This window comes from Urocitellus parryii, chromosome 2 (genome assembly GCF_045843805.1).
Source record: "Urocitellus parryii isolate mUroPar1 chromosome 2, mUroPar1.hap1, whole genome shotgun sequence".
NCBI lineage: Eukaryota > Metazoa > Chordata > Mammalia > Rodentia > Sciuridae > Urocitellus > Urocitellus parryii.
The window spans coordinates 43,478,399-43,495,549 of NC_135532.1; the positions used below are offsets into that span (position 1 = coordinate 43,478,399).

At 36.7% G+C, this 17,151-nt stretch overlaps 2 pseudogenes across 2 annotated transcripts in view; both read right to left on the reverse strand.

The window, feature by feature from the left end:
- The window catches only part of LOC113175379 (purine nucleoside phosphorylase LACC1-like), a 192,020-nt pseudogene extending 182,398 nt beyond the window's left edge, over window positions 1–9,622 (reverse strand). The window contains exon 1 of the transcript XR_013343260.1: window positions 9,612–9,622. The product of XR_013343260.1 is annotated as a purine nucleoside phosphorylase LACC1-like (transcript). The remainder of the gene's footprint in view (window positions 1–9,611) is intronic.
- Window positions 1,985–9,432, reverse strand: LOC144253297 (purine nucleoside phosphorylase LACC1-like; annotated as a pseudogene). The gene is made up of 4 exons (XR_013343261.1): window positions 9,146–9,432; window positions 7,368–7,987; window positions 6,534–6,712; window positions 1,985–2,126 (listed from the first exon to the last, which is right to left on the reverse strand). The product of XR_013343261.1 is annotated as a purine nucleoside phosphorylase LACC1-like (transcript).
- Window positions 9,623–17,151: the final 7,529 nt, after the last annotated feature.

A 17,151-nucleotide genomic window follows, 5' to 3' on the forward strand; every position in this document is an offset into this window, starting at 1 on the left:
TTATTTGTTTATTTGTATGGAGTACTCAGGATCAAACCCAGTGCCTCACACATGCTAGGCAAGCACTCTGCCACTGAGTCCCAGCCCCAGCCCATGCATATACTATATTGACAACTGAATGTTGGCTGTACCTCTGCAAGAAACTAGGGAAACACGTTGTGTTCATTCCCTTACATGTTTACATTGTATATACATGTCATTGGTATTAAGATGCTAATTTAGTAGAAAGACTAATTGAAAGGAATCTTGAACAAAGTCTTGATTTCTAGATGGTCTTGAATGCAAACCAACTTCTATGGTCTGACCTAGCTTATTGGCCCATATTGTAGGAATTGGAAAAGTATAGAGTGACTAGAGTAGATGGTGTAGAAAAGGGAGTGCAAAGTAAAGAAGTAAGCAAGGGTGAGCTCATGACTACATTTGCACATTTTAGTCAGCATGTTCATTTTGGAGGTGGTGGGAAAACCATGAAGTAATTTAGAAAAATATCCTGGGGTGATATTTGGATTTCAAAATAATCAATAATGGCAGGGTTAGATGCAATTAGAAAAAAAAAAGGCTTATCTAGTGACACAGGTGAGCGATGATGACCTGAATGTCTGGTGGTTGAAACAGAAGCATAGGAACAGATGGTAGACATACCGAGTCAGTAGTGTGAGAAAGGAAGGGGAAAGGAAAGGGAGACATTCAGAGGAACTCCAGGTCTTCTGGCTGGACAACAAAATGAATAATGGTTGAATTCTCTAAGATAACATAGAGCACAAGAGAGAAGCAGGTTTCAGTGAGATAGAGTTAAGTTTGGAGGATGTTGTAATTAAGGGGCCATATAATATGGCCAACAAGCAACATAGTCAAGAGTGGATATGTTTTTAAAAATAGAAAATATAGAAATATGAAAACAGTATGTACAACGATGTAAAAGAGTTCTATAAAAAATCTGGTAGGAATAATGCAAATTGTTACTTATGAACACAACAAGGAATAACTAAGAAATGATAGATTTTTTATCACCTAAGTTTATAAATGAACTGTATGAACTTCCATACTGTCCTGTAGACATAATCTAGTTACAGAATTTTATAATCAAAATCAAGGGCTTACTTAAGAAGAAATTTTTCAAATACAAGAGTATTTTTAACTAAGATTCATTTGGTTTAGACAGAGTATGCTTTTTAGTCATCTAACCGTCTGGTCTTCTTTCCTCTTAATTAGCCATATTTTCACTAAAAACTTGCTTCCCTCTAAAACTTGAAATACAAATGAAAATTAGTGATATTATTTGACAAGTCAAATCAAGAATCAATTCCAATTCTTTATACTTAGGTATTAAATGAGTAAGGTTTTACTGATTGGAATAGGAACACAATTCAAATCAGCTATCAATTTTCCTTTGTAGAAATAACAAATATTTTCTAATAGATATTAAAAGCAAAATTTTTTAAATTCAAGATGCATGAGACCACAAAAAAGAAAAGTAGCTGTGTATTTATGTTACCTAATATTTTTTGAAGACATATATCCTTCCAATTAATTAGAAAATATGAACAATTTTAAAATATTAGCTTTCTAAATGTTTTTATATCCTAGAGAGTTTACCCGAGCAATGACTGTAATGTCAAGTAAATGCTAGTTAAGTTTAAGTAGAAATTGAAACTTTTTCAAGGCCAACTGTTTCTTCCTTCACTTTCAAATTAATGAGAGATACCAGACAAGAAATTTTATGTCATTTGTACATGTTGAGAATAGATTTTATATTTAAAATGAGTTTTTGTGTAGTGTATATTGCAGTGAATATCTGCCACCTGTCTTCTTGGAGTTAGCAACTGGTCTCTAAAATAATTGTCATTTCAGAAGCAATAAACAATAATCAAACTTGCAGTTCCACAGTGAAAATCAAACATACCTGGTGACTTCAGGGATGTCAATATGAGGACTGGGTGAGTTAAAAAGTCATAGGCATTCAGGATGAAGATTATGAAATGTGTTTGCTGATTCCCTGGGAAGAGTAAAACAGCAAGGTCCTACTGAAGGGACATACAGCAATAATGTCTTCTAATCTACAGCCATATTCTGCTATCATAGCATTCACTGTAGCCATTGCAAACCTAATATAGTACCTCTCAGGCCTGGAAAATAGAAAGAAAAAGAGATAAGGAAGATTAAAACATAAAATTTCAACTCAATTTTTGTCTAAGTTAAAAATGAATAGATTCAGTTTCTGATTCACATAATTATTACACATAATACTTCTTCCAATGTGAGATGTACTTTTACAAAATACATGACACAGAATAGCTATTTAATGGGAGTCACTATCCTCTTCCTTTAAAAACTGTTCTATATGCTTCATTTATACCATCTTACTCTTCTCTCTTTACAAAATATTAATTGTGGTAAGAAACATATAAAATGTACCATTATAAATGTACAATTCAGTAGTATTAAGCATATTTACACTATTGCATAACCAATCTCCTGCAGAACTTTTTCATTCTGCAAATCTGAATCTCTATATCCATTAAATAACTAATTTCTCCCTTCCCTCAGTCCGTGGCATCACAATTCTTTGTTTCTACAAATTTTATCACTTTAGATACTCCTATAACTGAAATCACACAGTTTTTATCTTTTGGGAAGAGGCTTATTTTATTTAGCATAACGATCTCAAGGCTCACCATGATGTATTATGTCAGAATTTCCTACCTTTTAAGGCTAGGTAATATTCCATTGTGATATACCACAATTTGCTCATTTATTCACCTGTTATTGGGTGTTTCGTTTGCTTCCAACTCTTAGGTATTATGAATAATGCTGCTATAAACATGGGGCGGGATATGTCTTTTAGATTGTGCTTTCAATTCTTTTAAATGTATATTCAGAAATATAGTTGATAAATCATATGGCAATTGTATTTTGAAATTTTGAGGAATTGCCATACTGTTTTCGGAGGTGTGAGTCATTCAACATTGTTCCTTTTTTTTTTCCCCCTGAGATTGTTGTAACTATCAGAATCCCTTTGAGATTCCAATGAAATTTTGGGATGGATTTATTTAGAAAAAAGGGCCTTTGGGATTTTCTATGGATTGCGTTAAATCTGTAGACCACTTTAGGTAATGACATCAATATTAAGTCCTCCAATCCATGAACATGGGATTTCTCACCATTTGTTTTTTCATCTTTCATTTCTTTCAGCAGTATTTTGTAGTTTTCATTTCTACCTCATATTTTACACATAAAACAAGTCTACTTCCATTAACTTTCCCTTTTATAAACTTCCCTTCCTCTTTGTTGGATCCTGTGGAATCCTAAGATTAAACCATTTACTTCAATCCTGCTTTGATCTACTTCCTGAAGACAAAAACCAAACAATGTTGCTTTTTTCCTTTATTCCCTATATTGGGAGTTAGATTCAGCTGATTAAGCTGGAGAGTAAGGAGCCCCCTTACTCCTTCCTTCAGCACTCCATATGTATATGCTTCTAAAACTAAGCACTCAGGAGAAGAGACCAATCTTTACAGATAAAGGAAGAAGATGATGAAAGCAACAAATATTTAGATAATAAATTAAACTTCTGCTGGGAACCCATGGGATATGTGGTTATGGGAAGAACAGAATGAAATATCAGATTCTAGGTAAGTAAGTGGATGGGATATCAATAGCCAAAATAGAAAACCAATGTGGTAAAGAAGGCTGCAGAAAAAACATATTGCATTTTTAACATGATGATTTTGAGCTACCTCCGAAATTAAAGGCAGTGATTTCAAAAGAAAGCAAATAGAAAAAAGTATTCTGAGCTAAAAAGAGATATTGTCAAGACTTTTATATGGACCTGATAGAGCATCTCTCTGCCTTGGAGGCCATCCTTAATTATTCACATACCTATAATGTATTCATTCCCTATTTGTTTCTTTCCTGAAGGACATGCATATGCAAATATATACATCTGGCTGAGGAATTTTTATTAAATTCATCATATAGACTGCTTCATCTTAGAGATCTTAAAAATAAACATTTCAAAACATTATTAGTAAATAGTATTTCCTTTTTAAAACCAAGAACTGAGATCCAAAACTTAAAAACTTTTGACATTGTCATATGATAACCCTGAATACTCAACCAATTCCATTAATTTAGCTAGGTCAGAAGAAAAATATGTCACTTTTTTCTTTATAGTCTAAATATCAAAGTAGTCACAGATTTACAAGTAAGAAGGAATTCAAAACATCAGTTCTCATTTCACATAGAATCATAATCACAGGATAATTTAAATATTATTTTCAAATACCTTCACCAAAAAAAATTCTGTAACCTTAGTATAGCATCTAAAAGTACATCTGTGCTCTTCGGCAACAGTTATTGTTAAACACATGTAGTTGTTTAAACTAAATGCAGTTTTGCAAACATGTCTTCCTTTTTTTTAACTCCCTACTTTTACATGGGCTGCTGCATCTGTGTGAATTTCTTTGTATACCATGCCTGACATTCCTACTCCCTGGTGCCTGAATATCAAGGGTCCCCAAGCAGAGGTAGCACTACGTCCCTAGGCAGTACTTAGACAATGGAGGGTTGCTGTTTGATTATTGCAATGACTGGGGGTGCTACTGGCATTAAGAATTTCAAGGGCCAAAGAAACTTTCAAGGGCACAGTAGAATTATCTTACCCCTTAATGTTAATAATATCCTTGCTTACCAAGTCAGTGAGACCCTGTCTCTACATAAAATACAAAATAGGACTGGGGATGTGGCTCAATGGTCGAGTGCTTCTGAGTTCAATCCCTGGTACCAAAAAAACAAAACAAACAAACAAAGGACTAGGGATGTAGCTCAGAGATAAAGTTTCCCTCTAAAATTTTCTCATCTTCTCAGCTTTTAGAAAACTTTATTCCATGCAAAGATATTCTAAGATTTTTCTACAAGCCACTGCCCATACTTCTCCATTATCAAATATACCAGTTATACCAATTTACCTGCCCACTACATGTGAGAAGGAGTTTCATGCATACAGCAGCACCCAGAGGCAGTAAAGCACAGTGGTTAGCAGCATAGGCACAAACCCACTTCTGAGCTTAGTCTGGCTCTACCAAATACTAGCCACATGATCTTGGGTTAAGTTACTTAAATTGCTGTTTTTCAGTTTCCTCATCTGTAAAATGGGGATAATGATAGATTTGACTACTTTCCATTGTTGGAAGGCTGACAGATGTTAAACACTTAACACAGTCAATATAATAATGCTTAGTTTGTGCTACACATTATGCCTGTTGATAGGTGAAAATGGTTTCTGTTGTGAATTCCTTCTATAATTCATAAATGTTAAGCATTAAAAAATAATAATATCCTTGCTTACAAACACTGACACTGAGCCAAAACCTAAAGACTCCTCAGGAATCTACCTAGGGACCATCTCCTTTGGGAATTCTACTCTAATTCATATCATTTGACTTATAAATTCCCTTTATTTGCTCCTATAATAAGAGTATAGTACTGTCACGCCCACTAGAAAAATTCATTTTTTCCTCTACTAAAAATTTATGAGAATCCTCAATGCTTAATTAAATATATTTACCAGAGTGAGAAACCCCACATGCTTTTGTGATAGGATCTGCGAAAACTATAGGTATGTAGTCAGCACCAAGAGCTGCTATTGTGACTCCTCTCTGGTTCGAGGTTATTCCATCAAAAATTTAGGCTCCTCCCTTCCCATAATCCACACTTCATTGGCATGATCAGTCTAATATCAAAGATACATGATAAAAAGATTTTGAAAATGGGGTTTCTTATAACATAAGCTTTTCTGAAAGTACTTATTTCAGCGCAAAATTATGTAACCAGCATAAATTACTAGAATTCAATAGGTCTATAATTTCAATACAAAATACTACATGCAATATCTCTGCCTGTTTTACTTAAAGGAAACTAGGTTTTAACACTTAAGAGTTCAATAAAGCTCATGATGAATACCTCATACTTGAAATGGGTACTAGTCTTCCAAAAATAAGAATTTAACATTTTCAAAAGAAATTAAAAGTAATTATCAAATTAATATTGCATTTATTTTTCCTAGACTCAAATAAAGCTAGAATTTTATAAGGAATAAGATATTATTCCTTAATTATGATGGTAGTATTTGGAAAATAATGGCTTTTCTTTCTTATAATTCAGGAATCTTTCTTCTACCTCAAAAACGACAGTGTTACTATACGAAGTATTAACCATACTTTTAGAATTGAAGAGCTCCAGATGAAAAAAAAATCTCTGTGTGTGTGTGTGAATGTGTGTGTGTGTGTGTGTGTATATATATATATATATATAAAATGAGATTTATATAAATATGAGATTTATGTAAATATATATTTATGAGATTTATATATCTCATAAAATTTATTTTTAGGCTATGATATATAAATCTCAGGAAAAAACTACTAAATTTTTAGATAAAACACCAGAAGCAAAAGAGAAATAACTTAATTAAATTCCATATAGTTAATGGTGTGGTCTAAAAATATGGCTCAAAATATGAAACAAAATTTTACCTTTATTTGATAAAATTTTTCCACATTAAATTCTGCAGTATTTGCCAACCTATGTAGATTTTCTTGAACAACTACCTTGGGATCTCTTCGTTTGGAACTACTGAAGAGATTGAAAGAACTAAGAGTTGGTATATAAGATATCCCATCTGTTCTTGTAGTAAATCCATGTATGAAAATATCTGTTGAAGACAAGTAATGAAGATTAAAAAGATGCTCTCCAAAAGACTACAAAGCAAAAAAAAAAAAAAGACTACAAAGCATTACAAAAGCCAGTCAGTCTCTCCAGCAGACCTCCCTGATCCCTTCAACCAGCTCTTATTTATCTGGCTTCTAATTTTGACAGCACTTTGTACCTCCATATGTTCTTATTACCTACTGCTGTTTACCTTCCATATGGGATTACTGCTCTTCAAAGGGTATCTTCTGTCTCACCTGTCTTTTTGGTACCAACAGCATATAGCTCACATTAAATACTGTTTACCGAAGAAGGAAGATTGACTATTTTAAATTTCACTCTTCTGGGAAAGTATTAATGAGTTGATGTTTTAGAACTTCTAAATAAGAGACTTCTAGTGTTATAAATTGCATCATAAAGAAGGGCTGGGAAATTTGCTTAAAGCTAAATTGGTCTAGAACAAATTTGTATATTTAATATGGCATTGAAGGAGTCTTCTCTTGTCACCCCTGACCCACAAGGCCATGCATAACATATATTGCAAATGATGCTAATGAACAATAAGTGAACATAAGAAAGGATGGAAAGAGGTGAGCAACCTCTGAAGACAGACTGGATTTTCACATATACAGAAAAACAACAGAGAATGTTAAATATACCTGGGATCAAAGGACAAGTGATAATAGTTAATTCTCCTTTCGGTGCTGGCTGGCAGACTTCTCAAATATGTTTCTATTTCACTCTGGATTTCTTCTAGTTCATGAGCTGTGATTGTGTTTATTTCAGTGGACTGTTTCAAAAGGCGATCTCTCAAAGTCACCTATAAATCTTCAATCTCAAAATTGTAAACCCCAATGAAGAGACGATCAATAAAAGCCTTCATTAAGGTTTTCCTGTGTGCAGGTACAATTACCTCAATGCTGCTCAGATTTTTTTCATCTATTTTTTGTTTAATGGTATACAAAGAGGCAGCCATGCTGGGATTACTAACAGTCTCAAATTCTCTCAAGAGAGCTAGTAATCCATTGCTTTTTTCCAGTTCACAATTATCATGTTTACCAACCCTTTCATACCTCATGTTACTTGCAACCCATTATGCAAAGGAACTTGGCCTTGGCAGCAAGGTGGTATTGGATGGCATTCAATGTCTTCAATAATGTCTCATGGCAGTTTTCCTGACAGGTCAATTTCAAAACAAAAGATCAATCAAAACTGCTTCTGCCATCCTTCAATAATATACAAAGTTTTTCAAAGAAGACTTCTGTGCCTAAGAAATTACCTGAAAAAAGAAAAATTGGCTCAAGTAAGAATACAAAATGATATCAATTTTCTTACACTTACAACAGAAATGTGTGGCAAATTAAAAAAAATAATTGTCTTGATCTCAAAAAATAATCAAAATAGGGTTGGGGCTGTGGCTCAGTGGAAGAGTGCTTGCCTAGCAAGTGTGAGGCGTTCCATCTACAACACCACATAAAAATAAAACAATACAGTCATTGTGTCCATCTACAACTAAACACACACACACACACACACACACACACACACATACACATTTTTTAAAGTAACCAAATAGTACCTATACCCCTTCCAGAAAAGAAAGACCACTATTAATCACAGGAGAAACATGCCAAAGTGATCTTTTATTCTTTTTGTGAACATGTGGGTACATCTTCCCAGACAATAATTCTTTTTCAGTAGAAAATTACTTGTTGCCTTAGAAAGTCCTGTTTTTTAATTACAGGGTGTCAATCTACGCGCTCTACCATTGGTTCTGCATAATTGTTAAATTGGGTCACATCCCCTCATATGAAACCTAGAGAGGCCTTAAGTTTAAGAGTTTAACCTGAAAATCGAAGTTTTGTGGGATGGAAGCTGAGGGACTAAGGGACTTCCCCTCAGTGTGTGCCTTCTGGGCAAGGACCACGGAAGCGGCCGCCACTTGGATCCCAGGCGCTTCCTACCTACCTGGTTATTCTGGTTGGCGCCCAACTCCTCACCTTCTCGCGGGGTTAAATGTCCCTCCCGGTGACGCTTTGGGTGACCCCTTTGACCGACCCTGTTCTCCCGCCGCCCCTCGTCCTCTCCGCTCCCGCCGAATTTCATTTCGACAACTGTGAGAGGGTGGCCACCCACCTTTGCTGGACACCACGGATTCCCACTCGGCACGTCTGTCACCGCGGAGTCCCTGTCCACTGTGTGGCGCTGGGCTCCAGAGCGCGGGCGGCAGCTCCGCACCCGCCCGGCTGCTCCACCGACCGCTCCCCGCCCACTTAGGGCTTTGGGACCTGCCGACAGACTCGCAGCAGCGCGGTTCCCCTTCTCGAGCCTCACCCTCGGTTGTCGGCCTGTCCGCCAGGCAGCTCGGCCACGACCCGCAGCCTCCCTCCCGAGCCCCGAGTCCGCCCGAAACCCGGAAGCCGCGAGCCCCACGCACCTTTGCCCCTCACCGCGCCCTGGCGCCCCAGCAACCTCCGCTTCCGCTCCGGGTGGAAACCCGATGGCAGAGGATGGGGTCCGGGGGTTCCTGGGACCGGTCCGCGCCGAGCGCCCGCCGCCGCTCAGCAGTTCCCAGTCAGGAGCCGCAGCCGCGGAGGACCCTCTGGCGGAGCCAGGCGGGTCAGCGGGCCCGAGGCGGGCACCCCGGACCCGGAGAGGGGGCGGCGGGAGCGGGGACGCCGTGGATGGTCGCCAGAAGCGAAAGGCGGGTCCTGTGAGGGCCGGGCGGCGGGAATGGCGGCCGTGGGGCCCCTAGCGCGTGGAGGGCAGGAGTCGGGGCTGCGGGCGAGTCCCCTGAGCTGACTGGAGGTCCCCGCAGCTGGCGCTTCCCGCCGACCCGCTGAGCCAGCAGTGGGGTGGGGACACTTGGTTTAAGGAGCCCAGGCCCGATCTTGTCAAGTTACCTCTTAGCGACTTGTCCCCTCCAGGTTCAAGGAATGGGCCTCTAGGGGGCGGTTGGTTAGTGTAGTTTTTGTTTGCCTTTTGGTGATTCTGCCTTTCTTGAGAACAAGCCAGTCCTCATGACAGCTCCCTCACTTTTATTGACTACACAAGGGTCGCTTATGCCCCTACCCCTTTTTTGCCCTTCTTTAAAAATAGGTGCCTCTAATTGGCAGAAGGCACCGATTCTTAGAATAGTGTTAAAGGTACAATTCAGCGTCCCTTACCTTTCCTCCAAGAATATGATTTAACAAATATTGAGCAGCTAAGGTATGGAAGGCATGTGATATGATAGTAAAGGGGAAAAAAAAATCCAGCCTCCTCAGAATAAGAGTCTCTGTAGACCTGGCTAAGATGGAAGAAGAGGTCCCCCTATTATTGTTCAGGTGATAAGTGCTGAAGAAGCTTTGCATGAATGACAGAGAATCTCTTGGAGGTGGGCACCTGCTTTTTCTTGACCAGAGACTAGGAGCACCAGCCCAGAATAGAACCCATTCTCCTTATCCCTGGCAACTGTTCTTGTCAAATTGGTATTTTCATTGGTGACATTTTTTAAAGAACTTTGAGTGGTAAGTGGTATCCCTAATCGAAGGTACACTATTTACCTCAAGCAATATATAGGTCTTTTAGTTATTAAAGTAAGTTTAATATATTTATTCCTGCTTTTATAGGCAGTGTTGAGAATTCAAATTTTTTTCATGCAACAGTAAGTGGCAGTAAAGGACAAAAAGAAAATATTTCCAAACAGTGAAGTTGTTAGGGAAGAGAGTTTGTTAAATTGTGTTTACAGTCCTTTCACTTTCTGGTACTAACTTCATCTGTCATTTCATTCTTACTCAACCTACCCCAGTGGTTTTCAGTCCTGGCTACACATCAGAATTAAATAGGAAATTAAAAAAATAATAATAATGCAGGGAACCCCACCCCAGATAAACACTGAATCAAAATTTCCTAGTCCTGGCATATTTTGTTTTTCTTTCTTTTTTTAATCTTTATAGATGGTTCCGATGCATAATTAGTATTGAAAAACTGCCTTCTTCCCAAGCCATTCAAATAAAGGCTGTTCTGTGGCTAGGCCACATGACTTCATCTTTACATTGCTGTTTGTTCTACTTAGGACACCCTTCTTTGTATGCATGTTTGGCTAGTAACTGCTCCTTATTCAATCTTCAGGCTCAAACATAGCCTTCTTTGAATTCCCATCATAGATGCAGAATAGTTTCTTTAGCATTTTGTTCACATACCAGAAACCCTGTTGTAGATGCAATCCAGACCTCCATCCAAATAATAAAATGAAAAAATTGGTTAAATATTGAATTGTAGACTACCACTGGAGCCAAGATCCAGCCCAGACTGCCCACACAAGCTCAGGTTCCAGGCTCTCAGTAGGCCCGGTTCAACCCTCCCCCAACGGGGCAGACACTGGATAGAACCTACCCACTGGCATAAGATTGCCCCTTGAGACTAGCAGACTACCACTGGAGATCAAGCCCAGCAGCCCAGACCCACCCACTCCAACTTATGCAGGTCCCAAATCCAGGGTGCAGTAGCATCCATTGAGGGACACCAGCAGGGTCTGGAAACCCAACATCAATGTAAGGTACAGACAATCTGCACAGGGAATACAAAAATATAGGGAAGCAACTGTAATATCTCTGTAAGAGATATAACTGTAACTCTAAGTTCCACGCTACAAGAAAGGAAGACACATAGACAACATGAAAAAACAAGGGAGGAAAGTGCCCCAAACAAACCAGGACAGTATAATAACAGAACCCATGGACAGCGAAGTTGTGAAATATCAGAGAAGGAGTTCAGAAGGTTCATAAATAAAATGATATGTGAATTAAAGAATGACCTAAATGAGAAAACACAGGCAAAGATTGATCACTACAACAATGAGAGCAAATATAGGTAGCAAAAGATTACTTTAAGAGAGAGATAGAGACTCTAAAAAAAAAAACCAGAAATCCTTGAAATGAAGGATACAATAAATTAATAAAAAAAACTCAATAGAAAGCATAACCTACAGACTAGATCACTTGGAAGAAAGAACATCAGATAATAAAGATAAAGTATATAATCTGGAAAATAAAGATGATCATACAGTGAAGAAAGTTAGAAACTATGAGCAGAACATTCAAGAATTATGGGACATCATCAAAACACCAAATCTAAGAGTTATTGGCATAGAGGAAGGCACAATCTCTCCTATGAGATAATATCAGAAAATTTCCCAAGCATGAAGAACGAACTGGAAAACCAAATATAAGAGGCTTATAGGACTCCATATGTATAAAATTACAACAGATCTACACCAAGGCACACTATAATGAAAATCCCTAGCATACAGAATAAGGATAGAATCTTAAAAGCCACAAGATAGAGGAATCAGAACACATAGGGGGGAGACCAAATCTTATCTCAGCAGATTTTTCAACTCAGACCCTCAAAGCCAGGAGATCATGAAACAACATATACCAAGCTATGAAAGAAAATGGATTCCAACCAAGAATATTATATCCAGCAAAACTAAGTTTTAAACTTGATTATGAAAGAAAAATCTTCCATGATAAACAACAGAACATCACCAGCAAAATATTCCAAGAAGAGGAAATGAAAAAATAAGGCTGAAAATCAGTAGAGGGAGGGATTACACTAAAGAAAATCTAATCAGAGGAGAAACCAAGTCACAACAAATATCAAACATAAACAAAAATGGCTGGGAATACAAACCATGTCTCAATAATAACCCTGAATGTTAATGGCCTAAACTCACCAATCAAAAGACATAGACTAGCAGATTGGATTAAAAAAAAAAAGACCCAACCATATGCTGCCTCCAAGAGACTCATCTCATAGAAAAAGACATTCACAGATTGAAGGTGAAGGGTTGGGAAAAATCATACCACTCACATGGTCTGCAGAAGCAAGCAGGAGTTTCTATCCTCATATCAAATAAAGTAGACTTCAAGCTAAAGTTAATCAAAAGGGATAAAGAAGTACACTACATACTGCTCAAGCGAACCATACACCAACAAGACTTGACAATTATAAATATATATGCCCCAAAACAATGGAGCATCTATATTCATCAAACAAATTCTTCTCAAGTTCAGGAGTCAAATAGATCACAACACAATAATTTTGGTGACTTTAACACACCTCTTTCATCAATAGATAGATCTTAAAAAAAAGCTGAACAAAGAAACTATTGAACTCAATAATACAATCAATAACTTAGACTTAACAGACATATACAGAAAATTTCATCCTTCAACAAGTGAGTACACTTTCTTCTCAGCAGCATATGAATCCTTCTCTAAAACAGACCATATATAATGCCACAAAACAACTCTTAGCAAATATAAAATGGTAGAGATACTACCCTGAATTCAATCAGATCATAATGAAATAAAATTAGAAATCAATGATAAAATAAGAAATGCTACTACAACACCTGGAAACTAAATAATATGTTAATGAATGAACAATGGGTTGCAGAAGACATGAAGGAGGAAATTTAAAAAGAATAGTATTGAATGATAACAGATACAACATATAGAAATCTCTTGGATGCTCTGAAAGCAGTTCTAAGAGGAAAGTTCATCACATGGAGTTCATTCCTTAAAATAAGAAAAAGTCAACAAACAATTGACTTAAAGTTACATCTCAAAGCCCAAGAAAAAGAGAACAAATCATCACCAAAAGCAGCAGAAGACAGAACATAATTAAAATCAGAACTGACATCAATGAAATTGAAACAAAAGAAAGAATTGAAAATATTGACAGAACAAAAAGTTGCTTCTTTGAAAAAATAAATAAATAAAATTGACAGACCCTTAGCCATGCTAACAAATTGAAGGGGAAAGAAAACTCATATTACTAACTTATATGATGAAAAAGGAAGTATCACAACAAACACTACAGAAATACAGAAGATAATTAGAAATTATTTTGAAAACCTTTATTCCAATAAAATAGAAAATATTGAAGGCATTGACAAATTTCTAGAGTCATATAATTTGCCCAAATTTAATGAGAATGATATATACAATTTAAACAGATCAATTTCAACCAATGAAATAGAAGACACCATCAAAAGTCTATAAACCAAGAAAAGCCCAGGACCGGATAGATACATAGCCAAGTTCTACAAGATGTTTAACGAAGAACTAATACCAATACTCTTCAATTTATTTCAGGAAATAGAAAAAAAGACAGTACTTTTAAACTCATTCTATGAGGCCAATATCACTCTGATTCCAAAACCAGGCAAAGTCACATCAAAAAAGAAAACTTCAGACCAATATCTCTAATGAATATAGATGCAAAAATTCTCAATAAAATTCTGGCAAATCAAATACAAAATATAAAAAAGATTGTGCACCATGATCAAGTGGGGTTCATCCCAGTGATGTAAGGTTGGTTCAACATATGGAAACCAATAAATGTAATTCATCACATCAGTGGATTTAAGAACCATATGATCGTCTCAATAGATGCAAAAATAAGCATTTGAAAAAATACAGCATCCCTTCATATTCAAAACACTAGAAAAATGAGGGATAACAGGAACATATCTCAACATTGTAAAAGCTATCTATGCTAAGCCCCAGGCCAATATCATTCTAAATGGAGAAAAATTGAAAGCATTCCCTCTAAAAACTGGAACAAGACAGGGTTGCCCTCTTTGACCACTTCTATTTAACATAGTTCTTGAAACACTGGCCAGAGCAATTAGACAGATGAAAGAAATCAAAGGGATACACATAGGAAAAGAAGAACTCAAATTGGCACTATTTGCTGATTCTATACCTAGAAGATTCTAAAGGTTCCACCAGAAAACTTCTAGAACTAGTAAATAAATTCAGTAAAGTGGCAGGATCTAAAATCAACACTCATAAATCAAAGGAATTTCTATATATCAGAGAAAAATCCTCTGAAAGGGAAACAAGGAAATCTACTCCATTCTCAAGAGCCTCAAATAAAATAAAATAAAATAAAATACATGGGAATCAACCTAATGAAAGAAGTGAAAGATCTATATAATGAAAATTACAGAACCCTAAAGAAAGAAATCAAAGAAGACCTTAGAAGATGGAAAGATCTACTTTGCTCTTTGATAGGCAGAATTAATGTCATCAAAATGGCCATACTTCCAAAAGCACTATACAGATTTAATGCAATTACAATGAACAAATGACATTCAAAATCACAATGGCATTCCTCATAGAAATAGAAAAAGCAATCATGAAATCTGTCTGGAAAAATAAGAGACCCAGAATAGCTAAAGCAATCCTTAGCAGGAAGAGTGAAGTTAGCCAATCCCCCCAAAAAACAAATGCTGAATCTTTTCTCTGATACAAGGAGGCTGACTCATAGTCCAGTAGGGAGGGGGAACATAGGAGGAATAGATGAATCCTAGATAGGGAAGATCAGAAGGAGGGAAAGGGAGGAGGCAGGGGATTAGCAAGGATGGTGGAATGTGATGGACATCATTATCCAAAGTACATGTATGAAGACACAAACTGGGCGTCAACTTATTTTATATACAGAGATATGAAAAATTGTGGTATGTATGTGTAATAAGAATTGTAATGAAAAAATAACAAAGTACATATGTAAAGACATGAATTGGCATGAACATACTTTATATACAAAGATGAAAAATTGTGCCTTATATGTATAATAAGAATTATAATGCATTCTTCTGTCCTGTATTAAAAAAATAAAATCAATTAGAAAAAAACAAGAATAAAATGTTCCAACAGGTAAAAACAAACAAAACAAAACAAATATCCTTAGGAAGAGTGAAGCAGGTAGCATCACTATACCAGACCTTAAAGTATACTACAGAGAAATAGTAACAAAAACAGCACGGTATTGGCACCAAAACAGAGTGGTAAACCAAAGGTACAGAATAGAGGACACAGAGACTAGCCCGCAAAACTAAAATTAGCTTTTATTAGACAAGGGGCCAAGAACATGCATTGGATGGGCTGGGGATGTGGCTCAAGTGGTAATGCGCTTGCCTGGCATGCGTGCGGCCCGGGTTCGATCCTCAGCACCATATACAAACAAAGATGTTGTGTCCGCCGAAAACTAAAAAATAAATATTAAAAGATTCTCTCTCTCTCTTTCTCTCAAAAAAAAAAAAAAAAGAACATGCATTGGAGAAATGATACCCTCTTCAACAAATGGTGCTGGGAAAACTGGAAATCCACATGCAACAAAATGAAATGAAACCCCTATCTCTCACCATGCACAATACTTAACTCAGAAAGGATCAAGGACCAAGGAAAAAAACCAGAGACTCTGAATATAATAGAAGAAAAAGACCTAATATCCATCATGTGGGATTAGGCCCAACTTCCTTAATAAGACTCCTGTGTGTGCATAAGAATTAAAACCAAGAATCAATAAATGGGATGTACTCAACCTAAAAACTTTCTTCTCAGCAAAAGAAAAAATCTGTGAGGGAAAAAGAGAACCTACATCTTGGGAGCAAATCTTTACCCCTCACACATCAGTTAGAGCACTAATCACTAGGGTATATAAAGAACTCAAAAAGCTAAACACCAAAAAAACAAATAACCCAATCTATAAATGGGCCAAGGACCTGAATAGATACTTCTCAGAATTTGATGGACAATCAATCAACAAATATATCAAAAAATTTTTATCATCACTAGCAGTTAGAGAAATGCAAATCAAAACTACTCAAAGATATCATCCCACTCCAGTCAGAATGGCAGCTATTATGAAGACAAGAAGTGTTGGCGAAGGTGTGGGGAAAAAGGTACACTCATACTGCTGGTGGGAGACTGCAAATTGGTTCAGCCAATATGGAAAGCAGAATGGAGATTCCTTGGAAAATTGGGAATGGAACCACCATTTGATCCAGCTATCCCTCTCCTTGGTCTATACCAAAGACTTAAAAACAGCATACTACAGGGACACAGCCATATCAATGTTTATAGCAGCACAATTCACAGTAGCTAAACTGTGGAACCAACCTATATGCCCTTCAGAAGATGAATGGATTAAAAAATGTGGCATGTATACACAATGAAATATTACTCAGCAAAAAGAGATTAAAATCATGGCATTTGCCGGTAAATGGATGGAGTTAGAGAAGATAATGCTAAGTGAAGTTAGCCAATCCCCAAAATCCAAATGCTGAATGTTTTCTCTGATATAAGGAGGCTGATTCATAGTGGGATAAGGAGCAGGAACATGGGAGGAATAGACAAATTCTAGATAGGGCAGAGGGGTTGGAGGGGAAGGGAGGAGGCATGGAATTATTAATGATGGTGGAATGTGCTGATCATTAATATCCAAATTACAGGTATGAAGACATGAATTGTTATGAATATACTATGTAAAAGACCAGAGATATGAAAAAATTGTACTCTATATGTGTAATGATAATTGTATTTCATTCTGCTGTCATATATAAATAAAACCCCAATGTTGGCTAGCTAAATGTGCAATTAAAAA